The sequence below is a fragment of the Pelophylax lessonae genome, assembly GCF_965119305.1.
Source record: "Pelophylax lessonae genome assembly, chromosome: 5".
Lineage (NCBI taxonomy): Eukaryota > Metazoa > Chordata > Amphibia > Anura > Ranidae > Pelophylax > Pelophylax lessonae.
In genome coordinates, this window is record NC_138772.1 from 116,515,383 (window position 1) to 116,538,691 (window position 23,309).

Genomic DNA, 23,309 nt, shown 5'->3' on the forward strand with positions numbered 1-23,309 from the left:
GACCAGTGTGCCCCCTTTCAATGCGGAGAGACCAGCGTGCCCCTTTTCAATGCAGAGAGACCAGCGTGCCCCCTTTCAATACAGAGAGACCAGCGTGCCCCCTTTCAATGCAGAGTGACCAGCGTGCCCCCTTTCAATGCAGAATGACCAGTGTGCCCCCTTTCAATGCAGAGAGACCAGCGTGCCCCCTTTCAATGCGGAGAGACCAGCGTGCCCCCATTCAATGCAGAGAGACCAGCGTGCCCCCTTTCAATGCAGAGTGACCAGCGTGCCCCCTTTCAATGCAGAATGACCAGTGTGCCCCCTTTCAATGCAGAGTGACCAGCGTGCCCCCTTTCAATGCACAGTGACCAGCGTGCCCCTTTTCAATGCAGAGTGACCAGCGTGCCCCTTTTCAATGCAGAGTGAACAGCGTGCCCCCTTTTAATGCAGACAGACCAGCGTGCCCCCTTCAATGCAAAGAGACTTACCTGCAGCGGCGGCTTCTCCTCAGTTCCCCGCGTTTCCTAGAGTCCTCCCCCCTCCTCCTTTCGGCCAATCAGGAACGGGTTTTGGACCCGCTTCCTGATTGGCCAGGAGGAGGATCCATGTGACCATAGCGAATTTTCATTCGCTATTGTCACACAATGGGTGGGCTCGGGGCGCACTGCTCTGCGCCCCGGGTCACCCTTTTTTGAAGCCTATTAGAGCGTCTCTAAAAAACCCACTCTGTGACAGTGCCAGGCTGCTGACTCACTCACTGCTAAACTGACTGAGCAGTGAGGAGAGGTGGCATTGGCGGGGCTTGGTTTGCAACGCCACCCCACCCTACACCAATGGACAGGTGAGGCACAGTCCAGCCCCTCCCCGCCCCGCCATTTTCAGCCATAGGGCGGCCGCACTGGACATCTCCCAGCCTAAAGATGGAGGCAGCCACAGACAGTGTGTGAACTGTGTATGTCATAGTCAGATAGACAGAGTGACACTGCGGATGCGCCCCCCCAGATGTTGCGCCCGGTGCGGCCCGCCCCCCCTGCACCCCCCACGCTACTCCACTGTCTACAACTATGGGATATTTTTTATTTTATTTATTTATTTATTTATTTTTACCAGTAATGGTGGCGATCAGCGACTTATAGCGGGACTGCAATATTGCGGTGGACAAATTGGACACCTAACTGATACTTTTGACACTTTTTGGGGACCAATGACACTAATACAGGAATCAGTGCTAAAAAAAAAAAATATTCACTGTGACTGTACTAATGACACTGGCTGGAAATGGGTTAACATCAGCGGTGATCAAAGGGTTAGCTGTGTGCCTAGGTTGTGCCTACTCACTGTGGGGGAGGTGCTTTGACTAGGGGAAGGCATAGATCCGTGTTCCTGTTTTGCAGAAAAACAGGATCAATACCTTTCCCTCTGACAGAATGACAATCTGCATTGTTTACATTTGTTCTGCCTGTGTAATCAACCGACATAGAGTCTGCGGTACCCGCCACTGGGCTCCTGCTGTGTCTAATCACAGCGAGAATGGGTCACCAGCAGCGCACACACACGCCCCAGACCCATTAGTGTCAGATCACGTACTAGGTACATGATGTGGGGCAGAGCGGCTGCCCTGCTGCAGTATATCTACTGTGGGTGGTCCACAAGTGGTTAAGTTCCATCCATTAAGGTGTCATTCAGATGGCAACAAGAAAACCTCAATGCATTTCAACTTATAGAGTCTTCATCAGGAGGAAAATGGTATAGTACATACTTCAAGAAACATTCATACAAACAATAGAAGAATGCATGTCCAAGTGAGAGACCCCAGATAGGATACAAGGAAGACTCTAATTGACTTCCCAATGACAGTAAGGAATATACAAATATATTATACAGATCAGTCACAGAGTCCAGGGCTCCAAGGATCACCTCGATGGTAGCAACAGATCTAACACAGAGACAGCACTGCTCGAATGAAGGATCGATCTATCGATCGCAGGAAGGATCAGTCGATCTTTCGCAGGAAGGATCAGTCGATCAATTACAGAAAGGATCGGTCATTCGCTTTCAGGAAGGATCGATCTATTGCAGGAAGGAGAGGTCGATCGTTTGCAGAAAGGATCAGTCAATCAATCGCCGGATGCACTGGTTGATCGAAAAAGAAGCAGGTCAATCGCAGGAAGGAACAAAGTAAGGAAGAATCGCTCAATTGATTGCAGAAAGGATTGGTTGATCGATTGCAGCAAGGAACAAAGTAAGGAAGGATCATTCGATCAATCACAGAAAGGATCGGTCAATTGATCGTAAGAAGGATTGGGCAATCTATTGCAGGAAGGATCGTTTATTTGATTGCAAGAAGGATCAGTCGATTAATTGCAGGAAGAATTGGTAGATCAATTGCTGGAAGGACCAGTCGATCGAAAGAAGGATTAAAGGATTGATCAAAGGTAGGATTGGTCAGTCAATCGCAGGAAGGATCAGTGGGTCAGTCGCAGGAAGGATTAAAGTAAGGAAGAATCAGTCAATCAATCGCAGGAAGGATCGGTCGATCATTCACAGGAAGAATCGGTCAATAAATCACAGGAAGAATTGTTCGATCAATTGCAGGAATGATTGGTCGTTTGATTGCAGGAAGGATCGGTCAATTAATTGCAGAAAGGATCGGTCGATCGATTGCAGGAAGGTTTGGTCGGCCAATCGCAGGAAGGATTAAAGTAAGCAAGAATGGATCGATCAATCCCAGATAGTCTTGGTCGATCAATCACAGCAAGGATCAAAGTAAGGAAGGATCAGTCATTCCATTGCAGGAGGGATTAGTTGATCGATCGCAGGAGGGATCATTTGATCGATCGCAAGAAGGATTGGTCAATCTTTTGCAGGGAGGATCAGTTGATCACTCGCTGAAGGATCAGTCAATCGATTGCAGGAAGGATCGGTCAATTTTTCGCAGGAAGAATTGCTCAAATAATCGCAGGAAGAATCGATTGATCGATTACAGGAAGGATCTATTGTTTGATTGCAGGAAGGATCGGTTGATCAATTACAGGCAGAATCAGTATATTGATTGCAGGAAGAATCAGTCAATTGATCGCAGGATGCACCGGTCGATCAAAATAAGGATCAAAGGATCAATTGAAGATAGGATTGGTCAGTGAATCGCAGGAAGAATCAGCCAGTCAGTCGCAGGAAGGATTCAAGTAGGAAAGAATCGGTCGATCGGTCGGATCGATTGATCACAGCAAGGATCAAAGCAACGTAGGATCAGTCAATCGATTGCAGAAAGGATCAATCGATCACAGGAAGGATCATTTGATCTATTGATCGCAAGAAGAATTTGTCAATCTTTGCAGGAAGGATCGGTTAATCACTTACATGAAGGATCAGTCGATCAATTGCAGGAAGGATTGGTTGATCTTTCGCAGGAACTATCGGTCGAATAATTGCAGGAAGAATAGATCAATCAATTGCAGGAAGGATGGATTTATTGCAGGAAGAAGCAGTCAATCGATTGCAGAAAGAATTTATAGATAGATTGCAGGAAGGATCGTCAATGGATCGCAGGTGGCATTGGTTGATCGAAAGAAGGATCAAAGGACGATCAAAGGTAGGATCAGTCAGTCAATTGCAGGAAGGATCGGTTGGCCGATCACAGGAAAGATCAAAGTAAGGAAGGATTGGTTGTTCAATCGATTGAAGGACTGGTCGAAGGAAGGATATCTATTTACCCAGTGTAACTTCAACTCTTATATTTTAACATAAAATTAGGTATACTGTTAGACAGGTCAATTTGGTTGGACACAGACTGGTCAGTAAGGAGAGCTTGGAATCTTTTTGTGTCTTGTTACATGCGTTGCCTTACCAATGTTCCTTACTGCAGAGACCAGTTACAGGTGTGGTCAGTGACCATTTGTTTGTGCTTGTAGCATAATCAGCCACTTGCAGGTAATGGAATACACACCATTTGACATAGCTAATGTATTGGGTGCTGTATTAAAAAAATACTAAATTTCAGCTTTAATAACACTGTAAGGCTCCATGCACACTGGCTTAAAATCGCTGCTTGTACAGGAGTGTTGTGTTTTGCCTGTTGAGTAAGCAGCTCAGTGTTATCCTATACGTCCATGCACATTAGGACGAACAGGGGCATATTTTGAGCTCAGCGTTTAGAGGCAGGAAAAAAAACCTTCTGGATTGCATTTTTGATTGGAGCTTTCTGGAAGAAAAATACTAAACTCTCCTGAACTCGTGCAAACTTGTACAAAAAACGCTCTATATGAAAAAATTTTTGTGCCAGGGGAATTATAGGTTTTAAAGCCCAGTGTGCATGGTGCCTAAAAGCTTACATACATTGTAGTGGTTGGGCTTCAGTCTACTTGGATGCAACATAATAAAACACATATTCTTTTTTTTTTTTTGTTTTTATTTTCAGTCAAACAGGTAACAAAGTATAAAATCAGACAATAAATTGGATATAACCTCAAACAAGCAGAAGCTCGAGATAGCATCATCAGTCAGGGTACATACAAATAAGCCAACAATGAAACACATGCATAAAACATACCATGTATTATAGGGAAGCATATCAAGGTGCGAGGGATAATGGGAGTAGGGGAAAAGGGGAACACAACTGTGTTGAAATCTGATACCATTCCCAGCATCATGTAACCATAACATTTGTAAATATGGTGAAAATGGGGCAAGTCCCGCCGCCATCCATCCCTCTCCCCAGCATAGGCGTGCGCACAGGGTGTGCCAGGTGTGCCTGGGCACACCCTAATCACCGTTTGTGGTGCAGATTCCCCCTGTTTAGACCCCTGATATTTCATCAAAACTCCCTAACTAGGCTAACAAAAAAAAATACAATTGTAAAAAACAATAAAAAATAATAATAAAACTACAGACACCAGAGGCGTAACTAGAACCTTCAGGGCCCCGATGCAAGAAACCATGAAGGGCCCCCCAAACCCCTGGCCGGGGCCCTTCCCTTCAAGCCCGGGGCTTTTCCCACTAATCCTGGGGCTCTTTACTCTTGTTGCATGGCCTTTTATTATGGTCCCGCAGCAGGATCCTTTCACAAGTTCTGCAGTGGGCCCCCTTCCTGCAATCTTGGGGCCTCTCCACAGTGGTGCAATGCCAGGGCCCGGTTGCAAGTGTGACCTTTGAGATCCTGGAAGTTCACCCACTGGTTTGCTACTGGGCCCCCTGGAGCATGGGGCCCAGTAGCAATTGCAACCCCTGCAACCCCTGTAGTTACGCCCCTGACAGACACTGATCTCTAACCTACTGTCACCATCAGTATATACACATGGATATGTGTTTGAGCTTTGGGGTGTACACCCTAATGCAATAGGCTGCGCACACCTATGCTCCCCAGGGAACTTGAGGTGCGCTAATCTCACGGCCAGGCTGAGGTCTCCAAGCACCAAAAAGATTGCGAAACATTCGGAGACACCCTCCTGGGTCCAGCTGAGGGGGGTTCCCAGACCGACACCTGAGCGCCCCACCACTCCACTGGTGTGACCTTCAAAGTCCGCCCCTGGGGATATACCATGCGCGAGTAGATGGGAGGGGGTGATAGCGGCAGGCCAACAAAACACATATTCTTAATGTAACCCAGCTGTTTTACATAAGAGTGTTTTCCCCTGTAAGCCCCGGTACACATCAGTGCGATGATAGACATTGAATGTGAATCACAGTGCACTGCTCTGAAAATCATATGCGATGTCTGTGTGATGCGAATTCAGCCATACAGATTGTATGGCTAAATTTGCATTGGATTCGGATACAACATGCCCAGGACCCTTTTTTTTTTGGTCCGCAGCAGAATCGGATCGCATGGTGGTTCACACCTATGCGATTCAAATCATGTCTGAATTGACAGTTTGCACTGCGATATGCGAACTGATCTGGGGGTGTTGTTAACCTCGTATTGACACCCCTAGAAATTTGCATATGGCAGTCTGAACTGCCTGCAGTTTGAATGCGATGCCGTAACTTGCAATGGATTCACAAGGTTTCCGCATGGCATATGTGTGAACCGGCACTTAAAGCAATGTTGTAAACACTGCTGATAGGTTAATTGGCTCTTGTATAAATTGACACTAGTATGTTTATTTATGCAAATGAGATAGAGACTTTATAGAGGCTACGCATGTTTCAACTGAATTATCCTTTTGACGTGTGATTCTATAAAAATAAATCTAATAACTGAGTAGAAAAAACTTCCCTTCTGATTGATTTAGACTCGATGTAGATCAGATTCAATCAAACTGAATTTATTGGCCAGAATGGGAATTTGCAGTACTAATTTATGAATTTCAAGCGATCAGATTATGGTGGAACATAGTGGAAAGAGAGATGTCTTTATTTTTATCAACTTATCAACACAAGTTGATAAAAATATAAAACAACAAAACAAAACCAAAACAAAGCAAAATATGACATTGGAGTGCTACCCACGCAGGATTACGATGTGTCATAAATACATGTTAAGCCCCGTACACACGTACCGATCATCGGCCGAACGATCGGCCGTCTTTTGTCCAGGGCTGTCGTGTCTGTTGAAAACTGCAAAAGACTGCACACAAATTTTGTCGGCCAACAACAGCCGACTGCAGAAGTGATGTCATGTGATGGTTCACTTTCCTTGTCTTTTTTCTTTTCTGAGCATGCCCAGTCTTGCTAATCGGCTGTCTGTCGGCCGAAATCTGTACTGACTGGCGAACAATCGGCCGTTCTGGTGATGGCCAACAAAAATTTTAATGCCTGCACGACAGATTCTGTTCGGCCGAAAATGCGCTGTCGGCTGTCGGAAGCATCATACTAACAAGCCTACAATCGGCCGATTGGTCGTCGGCCGAATATTTACGGCCGACAATCGGTACGTGTGTATGGGGCTTTAGAAGCACAGATAACACTAGACATGCGCATGAGGAAAACATTTGTTTAGTTTCGTTTAGATTCTCTAATCTAATTTTTTAATTTTGTTAAATTTGGTTGATTCATTCAATTCGTATTCGGGATTTCTATTCAGAATTTGTTTTATGTCTTTTTAGAATTTTCTTTGAATTTACAGATTTTTTCAATTCCAAATGTTCAAATCGATAAACTTTGAATCAGTTGAATCTAAAACTTTAGTTTTTTTTTTTTCAATTCGAATGTGAACAAACAAAAGAAATATCTTCATCAAATGATTACAATTACTCTTTAAATCATCTTTGGCTTAACAAAAACAGCATTATTTTAAAATGGTACTCTAATAACACACACAGTCTTTGATTTAAGAAATATGTTTACAGTTCGACAGGAATTCAATGTGAAATTCGATTCAAATTTAAATTCCAATTTCCAAAATTCTGTCAAATTTTGTTTGGTTATTCAGAGCATTCAGTAAACTTTGTTTATCCTGCAATTTGAGTATTCGAATCTCCAAATAACGAAAAATTTGTCCGAATATTTATTTGGAATGAAACAAGCCACACATATCTAGAGGACACTTCAATCATTAAGGTGTGGCTTAACAAGCAGGGTATATCAAGCAGTTATATGAGGTTTGCTCAATAACATAATATTAGAGGAGGTTCCATAAGCGGCCTGGTCAAAGCTAAAGGGCAGGAAAACCAATGGAAAAACTCTGCTGCAGCAACAAATCAACCAATCACGGTGATGCCGTGGTAGGGTCAGCTAGCCATTTAGACCACACTCTCTCATAGAAAGGCAGATATAAATTTAATTTGTGACTATAAAAAAAAATTTCTTAGTCCTAGAATTGTTCTAGTTTCTGTGTGTGAAAGACACAAAGCCTGCAGTGGATGTGTCATCAACACAAGCAGGGGCATTCCAAAATCACCAGATTTTTAACATAGGAATAGACCGGTGTTATACATAAATGAATGCGAAACTGAAGCACTGAACAAGTGGACATAATACATGTGAAGGCTGAGTTTTCTCTTTGACGTTTTCCAGGTATAATTTCGGTTTATTGTTATTTAACTCTACATTTAGAGCCCATTCACACTGCCGCGACTTGTCAGGCGACTTGTCAGCCTGACAAGTCGCGGTCGGTCGCGGTCCATTGAGTAGTACAGGACCCATTCTAATAGGAGCGACACAAGTCGCACCGACTTAGAAAAAGGGTCCTGTACTACTTTGAGGCGACCTCGGAGCAACTTGCATAGACTTCCATTATGTGAAGTCCCTGCAAGTCGTGCCGAAGTGGTGGTGCACGCGACTTTACAGGTCGCCCCCCCAAAGTCGTGTCGGCTCAGTGTGAACCGGCTCTTAGTCTCCTAGTATTCTAATCAACAGATATACTCCATATTGATGAATTTCAAAAGCACATAATTGATTGCTATAACTTTTTCATACACAGCTAACTTTAGGTCCGACAATACTATGAAGTAGTGATCGCCCGATATCGTTTTTTTGTTGCTGATACCTATATTTTGGCCAATGCATATCAGTATCGGCCGATATTTTAGTATATTTAAAAAACATATTTTTTTTTTCTCGACAGGTACTCTTGTGGAGGGATCTGGGGGGCCTAAAAGACCCCAAACCCCTCCTCTGCACTTAAAAGCATTCAAAACGCCAAGTTTGGCTGTTTTGAATGCTGTCATTTTTTTTAATCTGGCGCCAGTATGACATCACTTCGAGGTTTTTGCATGGAGACCTGATGAGAGCCGAATGCGGCTTTGATCGGGTCTTCGGTGGCCGTGCAGCCGCGGAAGATGGCAGGAGGGGGGACGTCCCCTCCCGTTCCTTGTAATGACAGCTGAGTGGCTTCTCAGCCGCATCGGTTGTCATTACAATACAGCCGACCCTCGGCTATGGACGCCGGTACCGGGGTGATGCCTCTAGCTGCAGGCATCACTCCTGTACAAGCACTTTCCTGAAATATCGGCAATATCGGTAACCTCCTGGGGCTGATTCTGATATCTCTGGGGAAAGTGCATATCAGCCCTCGATATATCTGCTTTGCCGATAATCGGTTTATCCCTACTATGAAGACCTTATATGAGCCCTAAAATGGTCTTTGTAGATAAAAATTGCTAATACTATAGAAAAATAGACTAGACTTAAAATGTCATTAAACTCTGGTTAAAAAAATATATCCAAGTATGTATTCTTCTGTTTCAATGATTTTTATTGAAAGTTTTTTTAGAAAAAACTGTAAACATAGGCACATCAGTCCCAATTGTCCCACTGCAAGCAAAAAATAAAAAGAGAAAGAACAAGCATAATAAACAATCATGGTGCACTATAGTGGTGTGCATTTGGATCTGTCGCCCTGAGAAAGTGAAAAGTCTTTAAACAGTGTAACGTTAATCAAGATCAAGTATTGGTTGATACATGCAACAGGCTACAATGAGCTTTAGGAGCGAGAAATGAAGGACGTAATGAGGAACCTCAGTATCAACCAATTGTGCAGCGTACCACTGTGTCCCAGCTCCGGGGTAGCTAATGCAAGCACACATAGACACTGCAATTAGGAGTACCTAATAGGGTGTATGTTATATAGCGATGACGCCAAAGACATAGGAGTAAAGAAGAGTAGTAGGAGAAAGAAAATGGAAGAAGAGGAAAAAAGAGAGAAAAGAAAAAAAGGGGGGGGGAGTAAAGAGGAGGACCCTACCCCGCACCCCGCGTCCCCAGAACACAGGCGACTAGAGATCTCCTAAAAGCCACCAGTAAGGTAGCGAAGCCATGGTTCCCACACTTTATCAAACTGTTTAGTTTTATCGTTCAGCATAGCTGACTTACGTTCATTAAGCATTATCCATGAAAGTTTGTGTCGGAGCTGCTTGAATGGCAGGACAGGGGACCTCCAAGACCATGCAATCGTAATTTTCACAGCAGTGAAAATAAAGGTAATAAGTCTTCTCTGGGCCCTTGTGGCTGTCTCCACCTTCAGACCCAATAAGGCCTGTTGTGGGAATTTAGTCAGGTTAATTTGCGTAAGGGTGTATATATAATTGTACACCCATGTCCAAACGCGGCGTACCTTGTGGCATTGCCACCAGATATGGAACATTGTTCCTTCCGGACCACAGCCCCGGAAGCACAAAGGAGACATCCCAGGTACATATTTCGATATCTGCACCAGTACCATATACCAGTGCAGTAGTACTTTGTAGTTTGCTTCTATAATAGAAGTATTAAATAGCGATCTGGAGGCGTCCTGAGCCATAAGTCGCCAGTCGGCCAGCTCAATACTGTCCGGCATGTCAACCTCCCACTAAACCATATAAGACAACTTTACGGAAGAATCTGACAGTATATTATATAATGCGGATATATAGCCGTGCAGCTTGTCGTATTTCCGACACAAAAATTACATAAGGGTCATTGTTGTTATATCTGAGAGCTGGGATAAAGTGCGAATTGGGTAAATCGATAGTATTCAGACACAGGCACGGCATATTTCTCAATCAATTTCTGTCTTGTTAGAATTCCCCTATGGTCACAAAAAATCTGCTATGCGCATGAGCCCCTTATTCGTCCACCACAGGAAAGTTCTGGGGGAGAGATCCGGGGGAAACCCGCTATTATTGAGCACAGGAGCCAAGGGGGTGTGGAGAGATTTAAAATTGTGAGCTTCAGACAGTCTGTCCCAAATGACCAGTGCATGGGAGAGGGCCGGGCATAAAATGAGGGGGCGTTTTTTAGGCGGTTGCCCTAAAATATGGGAAATCGGCTTGTCAGAAACAGAGCGCGCCTCCAGCTGCATCCAGATAGTAGGAGAACAGGTCTAGTGAAACTTCACTAGTTGGGCCAGTTGTGCAGCATAGTAATACTTCATCAAATCTGGCACCCCCAGGGCCGCCTCTGCATTTACCAAGTATGTATTCTTAACTCAAAAAGTATAAAAACTAAAAAAGATTTTGTGTTAAAGTGTAATAGAAACAAGAGCAGCACCTATATATCATCTGAATTCAAAGGATGACCTAAAACACAGATACACAAAATACGATGTGCTTCCTGACATAATAAAGGGTGTTATACTGATATAGCCATTTACTGTAACATATGGAGTCCAAGTGCAAATAAATCTCCACAAGAGTGATAATTAATTAAATAAAATGAAAAATTACAATTTAAATTCAGAAAAAAGGGATACGTCTATTCTTATCATTATCATTCTTATCATCATTGTGGCTATAAAATCTAAAATCCACCAACAGCATGAAGAGTGATCGATATTCAACACAATCTTGTGCCCTCCATCAGTATTAAGCCTCTTACTGGAAAAAATGGATCCTCAACTACAGGGATCAAACCAGCATGTATGTCTGGCACCTCCAGGTATCCAACGACTCTCTCAAACCAGCCTGTAGGCCTCCAGCAACAGGGTCTCAAATGGCTCCAAATATAGCAACTTCAGATCACACTTTATTACTCAGCCAACATAGAGAGGAGGAAACACAGAGGCATATAGCACATAGCGTGAATACAGCTAGATAAGTATTTCATAGATATGTAGAAAGGTACTCACATTCATAAATGCAGGTACATGCGATAAAAAACAAACACCTCACCGGCAACCAGCCTCAGTAGGCGTGATAATGTCACAGGTTGTGGCCCCTTCCAACGCTTTTCGGGTCAGAGTGCATCATCAGGGGAAACAGGCTCCTGTTTCCCCTGATGATGCGCTCTGACGCGAAGCATGTTGGGAGGGACCAGAACCTGTGACATCATCACGCCTACTGAGGCTGGTGACGTCATCACGCCCACCGAGGCTGACTGCAATGTGTTGTCTTACAAAGGAGGGTGCGACAGGAGGGTGATGAGTGATGGGAGCCCGCAGATTATTATATTGCCTTTTAACCACTTGCCGACCGCCGCACGACTATTTACTGCGGCGGTCAGCCCCTCACAGGCAGAGTGATGTAATACTACGTCGCTAGCCTGTGAGGGTCTAGGGAGCGAGCACGCACCCCCGGAGGCGCGCTCCCGCTCCCGAGTGGTCACGGACCCCCCCGCGCGTGTGACCGGCGGACCCGATCGTCTGCCGGTCACTCGCAATCGTCGGTGGAGAGGGAGAAAGGCAGGCGGCTAATGTAAACAAGCCCCCTGTCATTCTCCCCAGTGTATGAATGGTGATCATACGGTTGATCACTGTTCATACATCTCAAGCCACAGCCAATCACAGTTAGAATCACGCCCCTAGGGACACACATAGCCCCTCCCTCTCAAAAAAGTTAACCCCTTCACTGCCAGTGTAATTTTACAGTAACAGTGCATATGTATAGCATTGATTACTGTAGAAATGTCACTGGTAACCCCAAAAGTGTCAAAAATGTCAGTCAAGGGTCCGATCTGTCCGCCGCAATGTCGCAGTACCGCAAAAAAAATCGCAGATCGCCGCCATTACGCGTTAAAAAAAAAACAACAAAAATGAAAGAAATCTTTCCCTTTGTTAGTAAACGCGATAAATTTTGCGCAAACCAATCAAAATACGATTTTTACGATTTTTTTTTACCAAACATATGTAGCATAAAACAAATTGGCCGAAAATGTTAAAAAAATTAGATTTTTACATTTTTTTGGGGGGGAATTTCATATAAAAATATGTGAAAAAATATTGTTATTTTTGCAAAATTGACGCTCTTTTTTTGTTTATAGCGCATGATAAAAAATCGCACAGGTGATCAAATACCACCAAAAGAAAGCTCTGTTTGTGGGAAAAAAAGGACATCAAATTTGTTTGGGTACAGCGTCGCACGACCGCGCAATTGTCCGTTAAAGTCACGCAGTGCTGAATCGCAAAATAGTCCCTGTTCAGGAAGGGGGTAAAATCTTCCGGGGCTTAAGTGGTTAAACTTCTTATTGCATTATGTTTTATGTCTCTTTCTCTAATTTATTTAATTAATTAATTATTGCCCTAAGTATACACTAAGTGAACCTAACAGTACTTGACATAGCTATAACTCTTATAAAAGAAAATATTTCAGTTATCTCCTTAGAGCATCAATATATGTTTTAGAGTTAACAGCATTTCTACGTAGGAAGCTACTTAAATACAAATGCGTCTTGCAGGATTGCAGGATTTCACTAAAAAACTGCATCATTAATTCTTCTTGCATCATTTTTTAATCTCTGTTTTCCTAATTACTTCTTTAATATTCTTATTTTAATTCCATTAGAAAGCTATGTAGGATTAAAGTGGTTGTAAAGGCAGTGCTCACAATCACTGCCAGCCCCTCCGCTATGACAAATTGTACTACACGGTGTCTTTGGTTTTTTTTTTACTTCTTCTCTGCTAAATACCTTATTTCACCTAGCCGAATCTGCGGTCACAAGACCACCTGCCGCTCTCCTTCCCTGATCTATGTACTACAGAGGGAGGGGCTGAGATCCCCTCTGATGTCTGCCCGGCGGTCACGTGGTCAGATCAGTGAGGTGGAAAAAGGCATTTGGAAGGAGAATTTAAAAAAAAACAAAGACACTGTGTAGTATATTTTGTCCTAGCAGAGGGGCTGGCAGTAATTGTGAACGGTTACTTTACTGCCATGCGGAACAGCGGTAGATTGGGAGGCGAGGGTGGCTAACACACAGAAGCTGACAGGGAGAGAGGGAGGGGAGAGAGGAGAGGAGCGGGATGATGGAGGCTCGTAAACTGGCCATGGTAATCAGGGATCAGCAGCCATGATTACCCTGGTCAGGACAAATAGGGGGACACAGGAACAGGCAGGATCAACAAGGTTTTTTACAGCATGGAAATGAAAAAATAACACTGCACAAGCACTATACAGTTTAACGTGCATTAAAGGAACTGGAAACCTTTTTTTGTTTTTTAGGGTTACAACCAGTACTTGACAAAACCTAAAGTATATCTCTACATTTGCAGTCAAATTTGAGAAAACCCCACTATATGTTTGTTATGTGTTCCCATTCCCACAGTGTGTCTATAAAAATGTTTTAAAATATTTCCTATGTTTTAGATGTTTCTTCGGAGGAGGTGTCATGGTTGACCACAAGGTTCTTTGAACAATGTTAGAGTGAGTCTGTCACAAGTCTGTCGCTATATATATATATATATATATATATATATACTGTATATACACAGTATATATATATATATCTCCTACTAGGGTTTCCCAACTAGGGTTTCTCCAAACGTTGCTAGGGGTTTCTTACATTTCTGCCCACTGGAAGTGGAGACAGGGAGTGCTAGGGCAGCCGAAGAGCGCAGGTGCTAGGAAGTTGGACCAGTGAACTTGAACTGGAAAGCACTGATGTCAGGTGAGCATAAGCATGGAGTCAGGTGAGGTCACAAGCCAAAATTAGTAACAGCCAAGTGGAGAAGTACAAAATTAAGAAAAGACTGTAGATCAGACAAAGGCAAGGGTTGGCAGCGTGCTGACAGTGCAGTAAAGAATCTAAAGGCAGAAAAGTCCAGATTGAGGTCGATAGCACAGATGAGCAGCACACATGAACAGTCAAGGGTAACCCAGAGAAGAATCAGAGGTAGCTGGGTAAGGAAAGGAGTCAAGTAGGCTTCTGGAACACAGATAAGAAGGGAATAGGCTGAAAGACCATCCAGGGACGATCCCATGCAGACTTCATGTTTAATCAGTTGCCGACCGGGCCGTAGCCTGAATGATGACTACAACGTGGTCGGCTTATTCTGGGAGGGCATACAATGACATCCTCCCAGAATCTTACCCGGCGCATCACAGATCGTGGTAAAGGGCCAATGACAGCGGCCCTTTATCATGTGATCGCTCTGTCCAATGACTGAGCGATCAGTTGTTAACAAAAAGGTGCCTGTCTGGTTCAGTTCTCTCCTCTCCTCACACGCTGTACACACTGATCAGTACAGTGTGCGAGGAGAGGAGCGAGACTGCAGCAGCACTCACCCCTGCCTTCTCCATGCCTCAATCATGCCCCATTCATGCCTCAATTGTGCCTCAATTATGTTTCAATTGTGCCTCAATCATGCCCATCCGTGCCTCAATCATGCCCATCCGTGCCTCAATCATGTCTCAATTATGCCTCAATCATGCCAATCTGTGCCTCAATCATGTCCATCCGTGCCTCAATCATGCCTCATTCATACCCATATGTGCCACATCCATGCCTCATCTGCAAAAATGATATCCCTCCACAAATTCACAACCCTGTCCCCCCAGCACAAATTCCCCCCCTCCTTGCACAAATCCTCTAGCCCTGCTCCTAGCACAAACTTTCCCCCCAATCCCCCCTTCTGGCTCAAACCCCCCAAACTCTCCTACAAGCACATACCCCCCCCCCCATTCCTCCTTCTACCAAATCCCCATTACCCTTTCTAGCAAAGAGAGCTGCCAATCCCTCAAACATCCCAGGCATAAATTATTTTACCATTATTATTTCTGTAAGCCCCCAAAACCGACAGGGAGAAACCACAACTAAGCCAGGAGGGGGTGCACTGTGTTGTGCTTTCCCCTCCTGTCTGAACAACACACAGCATAAGAGACAGGATCGCTCTCACATTGCATCGGACTGTACACTCACATAACCAGTTTGATTACCGCCCCCTACCCACATTTCCTGCTGTCAGGAGATGAGCAGGCCATGGAGGAGGTAGGGGGTGGTAATCAAACTGTGTGTGTGTACAGTGCGATGCAATGTAAGAGCGATCCTGTCTCTTATGCTGCATGGACGAGTGTTGTTCGGACAGGAGAGGAGAGCCCGCAGAGCACCACACAGCGCACCTCCTCCCAGGTCTTACCTCTCCACGACTCCACCACTTCTCCAGACTGCCATCCCCGTGTCCCAGCTCTGAGTGTGGGCGGGGACAAACAGCTGAAAGCCGGTGAAAGGAAGAGAAACCAGCTTTCAGTCGGTGGAGGAAGTGATCCCTCTCCCCACCAATCCTCCTGCTGCCCGGGCCCCCCTATGTGCCCTGGCCCCATACAGGAGTACTGGCTGTACCCCCTGATGGTGGCCCTGCTTATCAGTGCCACATCCATGCTACATGAGTTCTTATCCGTGCCACATCAGTGCTCATCCTTGCCACATTAGTGCTCATCCGTGCCACATCAGTGTAATGGGTAGTCAGGAAATTAGATTTGTAATTTTATGTCCCTAGAGCGCCTGACAGTGCTTCCTGCATGTTGGGCCTCTGTATGTGGCTAGACTGTGTAAAAGTCTCACTCATGTGGTATCGCCATACTTAGGAGGAGTAGCAGAATGTATTTTGGGATGTCATTTTTGCTATGTAAATGCTATGTGTTAGAAATATCTTATAAATGGACAACTTTGTGTAAAAGAAAATGCGTTTTCATTTTCTTTTCACATTTCCCAAAAACGTGTGGAAAAAAAATGACATGTTCAAAAGACTCATAATGCCCCCTAGATTATGTGTTGGGGTGTATGCTTTCCAAAATGGGGTCATTTTGTGGGCATTCCCATTGTTCTGGTGCTCCAGGGCCTTCAAAAGTGTAATAGGTTGTCAGGAAATTATATGTGTAATTTATGCTCCTAGAACGCCTGGAGGTGCTCCTTGCATGTCGGGCCTCTGTATGTGGCCAGGCTGTGTAAAAGTCTCACACATGTTGTGGTATTGCCAAACTCAGGAGGAGTAGCAGAATGTATTTTGGGGTGTAGTTGCAAGTATACCTATACAGTGTGTAAGAAATATCTGTGCAACAGTGTTAATTTTGGCAGCAAATTTCAATTTAGTTTTAGTCTTAGTCTTAGGACTAAAATGGCATTTTAGTTTTAGTCCCATTTTAGTCTTCTGCAAGTGTTTTAGTTTTAGTCGTATTTAGTCGACTAAAACTCCAGTATATTTTAGTCGACTAAAACGCCCTACATTTTAGTCGACTAAAACTCATTTTAGTCATCTATAATGGAATGGGTGTAGTTCAATTGTAATTTGTAATGCATTATTTAAGCATTTCTCTACAATTTTCAAACTCATTATATACTACTGCTGGTCCTGGAGTGAAAAATGTAATATGTTATTATTTATGCTTTGAGCATGCACCAGTGTTAATTTTTGGCAGCAAATTTCGATTTAGTTTTAGTTATAGTCTTTTGACTAAAATGCCATTTTAGTTTTAGTCATATTTTAGTCTTAAGACTAAAATGCCATTTTAGTTTTAGTCGTATTTTAGTCATCTGAATTGTGTTAGTCGACGAAAACGTTTTAGTCGGTTTTAGTCGACGAAATTAACACTGCTGTGCAATGGATGTGGCACTGATATGACAATTTTGTGAAAAAATAAATACAAAATGTTCATTTTGCAAAGAATTGTGGGAAAAAACTACAACTTCAAAAAACTCACCTCACCAAATACATTGGAATGTCTACTTTCCAAAAATAAGTCATTTGGGGGAGGGGGGGGTTATTTGTACTTTCCTGGCTTGTTAGTGTCTCAGGAAATGAGCCGTCAATACATCAGATGTGATCAGTTTTCAAAGATTGGCACCATAGCTTGTAGACTCTAGTCTATAACCTTCACAAAGACCAAATAATATATACTTATTTGGGTTAATTTTACCAAAGATTTGTAGCAGTATAATTTTTTGCTAAAATTTATAAAGAAAAATTACAAAATTTGCAAAATGTTAAAACCGAAACTAAGAAAAATGCAATTTTCTGTCTTTTTTCATTTATAGCGTAAAAAATAAAAAACCCAATGATGATAAATATCATCAAAAGAAAGCTCTATTTGTGTGAAAAAAAGGAAAAAAATGTCATATGGGTACAGTGTTGAATGACAATTGTCATTCAAAATGTGAGAGCGCTGAAAGCTGAAAATTGGTCTGGTTAGGAAGGGGGTATAAGTGCCCAGTGGGTAAGTGGTTAAAAAAACCATCAGGCACCAGGATAAGTGTGAAAAGCACGCCATGGTGCGATTTTGTGTACACATGCATGAAAATAAAGCACGACTTCTCAACGCCTAACGTGAGGTTCCTGACAGTGTTGAAGGACTAAGAAGCCCTTATGTGACTCTTGGAGATTTTGTGTACTAAAGTGCAAGAGAAAAATGGGAGGGGGGGGGGGTTGGTGGAGGCTCTATAAAGAAGATGCAAGTAGAGTTTGACCACATTATGACACAGATGATTTTTATTTGAGTTTGCACATCCTCTTCTGCATGCTTGCAGTGGGGGTCCCTAGTCTGGAGTTGTGCACACTTCTGATCGTCAACACAATGGGTGTGTTTGTGCAACTTTGGGCATCTCTCAAAATAAAGGCACTGATCTTGTCACTGTATTCACTTGTTTATTTATTCTAAATGTATTCTTCACATTTTATAACGACAACGCTAAATGTGCACATTTCCCAACTGCGTCACTCTGCGCTGTGACAAATGACTTCCAAAAGCTCCAAGGAAACGGTATTACTAGCTGTACAAATTGATGTTAATTAAAACACAAAGCAGCTCAATAGAATAGGCCTTCCCGAGGTAACATAATAATAAAATCAATCTGTACAACAAAGTATCGAACCGTATCCTGTAGCATGATTGTTAGAACACTCATTCACAAAAAAAGATCCTACGTGCACAAACAGAATTTCAACGGTCTACTAATTATATGGAAATGATTCAATGACTCATAGAGCAGGAAACATCAGTTATGAATAAGTGAACCATGCGTACGAATAAAAAAAAATATATGAAGGCTTGACAGTCTGTGAGAACAGGAAAATAGGAGGTTTCAAGTCAATAATTGCAGATAAAAGTTTGGCTATGTAGTGTTACTATATCAATCCACACTTCACTTACCAACACTCCCCCATTTTACCATTCTACAATTGTTAATTTTGGCTGCAGAGCTTATGTTATAGTTCCCTAGCAACAGTACTGATAGAAAATACAGAGGATCTGTTTCCCGATTGTCAGTCTCAGGGTCTTCCTTCTTTAGAAGTGGGATATCTGCCCTGCACAGCATGAAGAGCTGTTTGTTTATCTTCCTGTACAAGCATAGGGCTGTGTGCAGGCAGTAAATGTATGCATATTGGCATAGTTGCCAACATTTGAAAAAAATTTCCAGGGACACTTTGCAGCGCAGCTATCAAGTACTTACCACACCCACTTCCCTGAAGCTCCGCCCACTCCACATAATTAATCTCCGCCTACTTATCAGATTATAGGGTCTACTTCATAAAGAGAGAATTACAGGAAATTGAAAAGGGAATTGAAAACTTGAGGCCAAAGTAGCAGAGTTGGAATAATTCTCCCATTCAGCTGCACTACTTCTGCCTAAAGTTTAAAATTCTCATCACAATTCCCTGCAATTTTAAAGTGTGAAATGTGCTCAGGTGTGACCATACAAAAAATGTAATATGGAAATATAAATAAAGTGCAAGGTGTAAATAAGTACAATAATACTATCTGGTATAATAAGGTTTTATTGTACTTATTTACACCTTGCACTTTATTTATATTTCCATATTACATTTTTTGTATGGTCACACCTGAGCACATTTCACACTTTATTCACCTGTCTTTGAATTCAGCCCTCTGTAGGGTGATAATTTTAATTTACATAAAACAATGTGGCATCCTTTCCTTCTTAACACATTACCCAGTCCATACCATCCTACACATTACCCAGTCCATACCAGTATAGATCCTAACACATTACCCAGTCCATACCATCCTCACACATTACCCAGTCCATACCAGTATAGATCCTAACACATTACCCAGTCCATACCAGTATAGATCCTAACACATTACCCAGTCCATACCAGTATAGATTCTAACACATTACCCAGTCCATACCATCCTACACATTACCCAGTCCATACCAGTATAGATCCTAACACATTACCCAGTCCATACCAGTATAGATCCTAACACATTACCCAGTCCATACCATCCTACACATTACCCAGTCCATACCAGTATAGATCCTAACACATTACCCAGTCCATACCATCCTACACATTACCCAGTCCATACCAGTATAGATCCTAACACATTACCCAGTCCATACCAGTATAGATCCTAACACATTACCCAGTCCATACCAGTATAGATCCTAGCACATTACCCATTCCATATTATCCTAACACATACCAAGTCCATACCAGTATAGATATCTAGCATGAGATTTTTCCCATTGAGGATTGAGGTCTGTTTTCATTTTTTTGAGCAATATATATATATATATATATATATATATATATATATGCACACACATACACGGATATGTACACACATTTATCTAGAGCTAGAAAACGATATATATGTATCAATTAACAGGTGTAAAAATTATATCTATAAAAAAACATTATTAATAGTAGTAATTAATGGAGTGTGAGGCCTCCAGCTTGTCGGAAGGTGCTCTGCCTCCCCCTGCTGGCGGATTTTGGAAAGTGCACCATGCTGACACCCTGCCTCCGGTGACACGTTAAATTTGCGACAGACTAACAGGGACAATGTAAATTACCCGGGACAGGCTCCTATTTGCCGGGATTGTCCCGGGAAAAACGGGACAGTTGGCAAGTATGTATTGGCTGTACAGACTGACCCATACAGGTAGGCAGGAATAGGTGCACAGCCCCTGACACAGAGTCTTTGCATCCAGGTCATGAATCCTTACGTTCCTGTCAAACATGACTATGTGGGTGAGTCTGTAAAACTGATGTGTATCTATTCACTAGAGCTAGGTTCCCATCTTTGCATGCCAGGAACACGCACAAAATCATGCACTTTTACCGACATGCACAGAGACGTGCTGGCCTTTAGAAAATGTGCAGCAGTGCCATTAAAGTTTACACAGTTGCAACCGAATGCGGGCGCCTTTCCATGCTTTTTTTTTTGCGTGTACACTTCTGCTTTACCGGTCCAGGGTGACTCACCAGCACCAATGTCTTCTGCTCTACTTTTTCCAGGTGCCAGTCTTTAGTCATCTTGATCTAATCAGACCCTATTTTGATTAGGACAGGGGTCTTTTAACGTAAGAGAAGAGGATGTCTAATGTGTCAATTAATAACACATGGTTGCCCTAACATCACAAACAATAAAGGGAAAACTTTTCAGATAAAGCAATTCATTACTCGTTCGACTGAATTTGTAATTTATGTTCTGCGGTGCCCCCTGTATCACCATACAGTCTACAGAGTGTTGTCTATCTTGCTTTATTTGGTCTTCTTCACTCCAGCACACGCTTGCTTGCAGAACCTAGCTGGAACGCTGTAAATGCCTGATAGTCACTTAGTCAGTTGGAGCAAAGGCCCTTGGCCCAATTTCAATGTCCAGCTTACATCACTACTGTGGCTACTGATGTCAGCAAAACCTCTCCAGGCCCTGCCAACCCACCTGGCTGCAGCTGCCCCTTTCACTACCCCCCAAGCTAACTTCATCCCACAGTCCTCCAGACCAGTGGTTCTCAAATCCGGTCCTCGGGACCCACTAACAGGCCAGATTTTAAGTATTACCTTGGGGGATGCAGACTAGAATACTGCAATCACTGAGAAGCAAATGAGATCACCTGTGATGTAATTTAGTTATCTTGCAAACCTGGCCTGTTGGTGGGTCCCGAGGACCGGATTTGAGAACCACTGCTCCAGACTGACACTCACCAGTCCACCCGACTGACTCTGAGGAGATATCCCAGATCTGAACTGCTCCTGCTGTCCTCTCTCCTTGCTTCCCTGCCTCCAGGAAGGGCTTCCTCCATGTGTTTTGGTGGGAATCTTCCAGCACCTGAGTCCAAGGGCTGAGGTCAGACCCCCCACCAGACTAGGGGGCACCCTTAAGGGCTACCGACAACCTCCCCAGCACTCCATCTTCCACCTGACTGTCTTTGCTGGCATGGTCCATGTCAATTTTTGAGGGTCTGCCCCTTAATGGCCCAATTCTGGGTATTGGCCGAGGCCTCATAAATAATCCAGGCAGCCCCTCCTTACTCCCTTCCTCCAGCTATGGAAGTTTCTACAAACTTCCAGACCAGGGGGAAGTGCAAAAGATGAGTCATCCAGCCCCTGAGTCACTGAACCCTGACCCAGATTCATAGCTCAAGCTTAGTCCTGAGCTAAAACCAATTTTTAGCTTCACTAACAACAAACCTATCTACATCTAGCACATTAGGGGGTGCTAAATATTATATTATGTATTTGCAGTGATACTTACACCCCTTGCAGCATCTTTTTCAGCCCACTGTACAGCAAGTAGGTACAGCCTAACCACCACAGGAAGCTGAATTAGGTGGATTTCACTAACAAACTCAACAGGTATTTGTGTTGCTTTGCATGAAGTCTACAAAAAAAAAAGTAAAAGCAAATGCACTTATAATAAAATTTTTAATGTGAGGCCATAGTTCTACTCTAAAAGTTATGGAGGGACTCCTGGTAATTATAGTGGTGAAAATGTTTAAGGTGGATATAAAAGACAATTTGATAGTCAACTTAAAAAAAAACCTTAGGCAGCTCAGAATGTGTACAATATATTAATTTAAAATTGCTGACAGTTTTTACTCTGTACATACAACAGAGATATTGTATTATAGTGATAATATTATCTGTGCCAGGAGCAATGAGCAAATTACATAACATTCAAGGAGCTCTGAACTGCCTGGATCACCAAATTAATATGAACACATCAATTTATCAGAATTTAAACCAAATGTGTATAAAGTAGATACAAGATTGTAAAAGACAACAGGCTCAATTCAATAAGATGGATGAGTTTTTTTTAACTCTACTTCCCATTTTATCTCATGATAATTTCCTCCTTTGTCCAATCCACAAATATAAATCCCACTTGTGCATGGAATATTTATTTTTCTGCAAAAAATGAACATGTAACCTTTAAAAACCTTATTTTTCCAAAATTAGCAATTATATCTCATTTGAGACTGACAAAACTGTTTTTCTCTTGCTTTGCTGTTGTTTTCCTTATACCGCACCTTATATAGAACATTTCTCCAAATGTTCATTTTACAAAGGTACAGAACATGCTTTATTTAGCCTGCTCTGTGACATTTTACCACTACTGCTGCTATTTTGACACTGCCAGTGTTATTTCAATTGTTGTTAAAATAACGTTGATAAAAAAAGTACATTTACAAAGGTTTTGAGTCCTTAAAATAATGCTAGCTTCAGGCAGGTGTAGCAATCTAGTACAGAGGCTGCCTGCCACAGGGACAGTTCCAAACACACCAACAACACAGGCTCAGTCTAGGGGATGTCTTTTTGTTGATTTTATGTGTAGAATATTGTACAACATGGGATTTAACTTGCCCTGCAGAAAATGTCACCCTCTTAATGACCAGGACATTTTTTTGCTATTTGGCACTGTGCTACTTCAACTGGTAATTGCACAGTCATGCAACGCTGTACCAAAACGAAGTTTGTTTAATTTTTTTTCACACAAATAGAGCTTTTTTGGTGTATT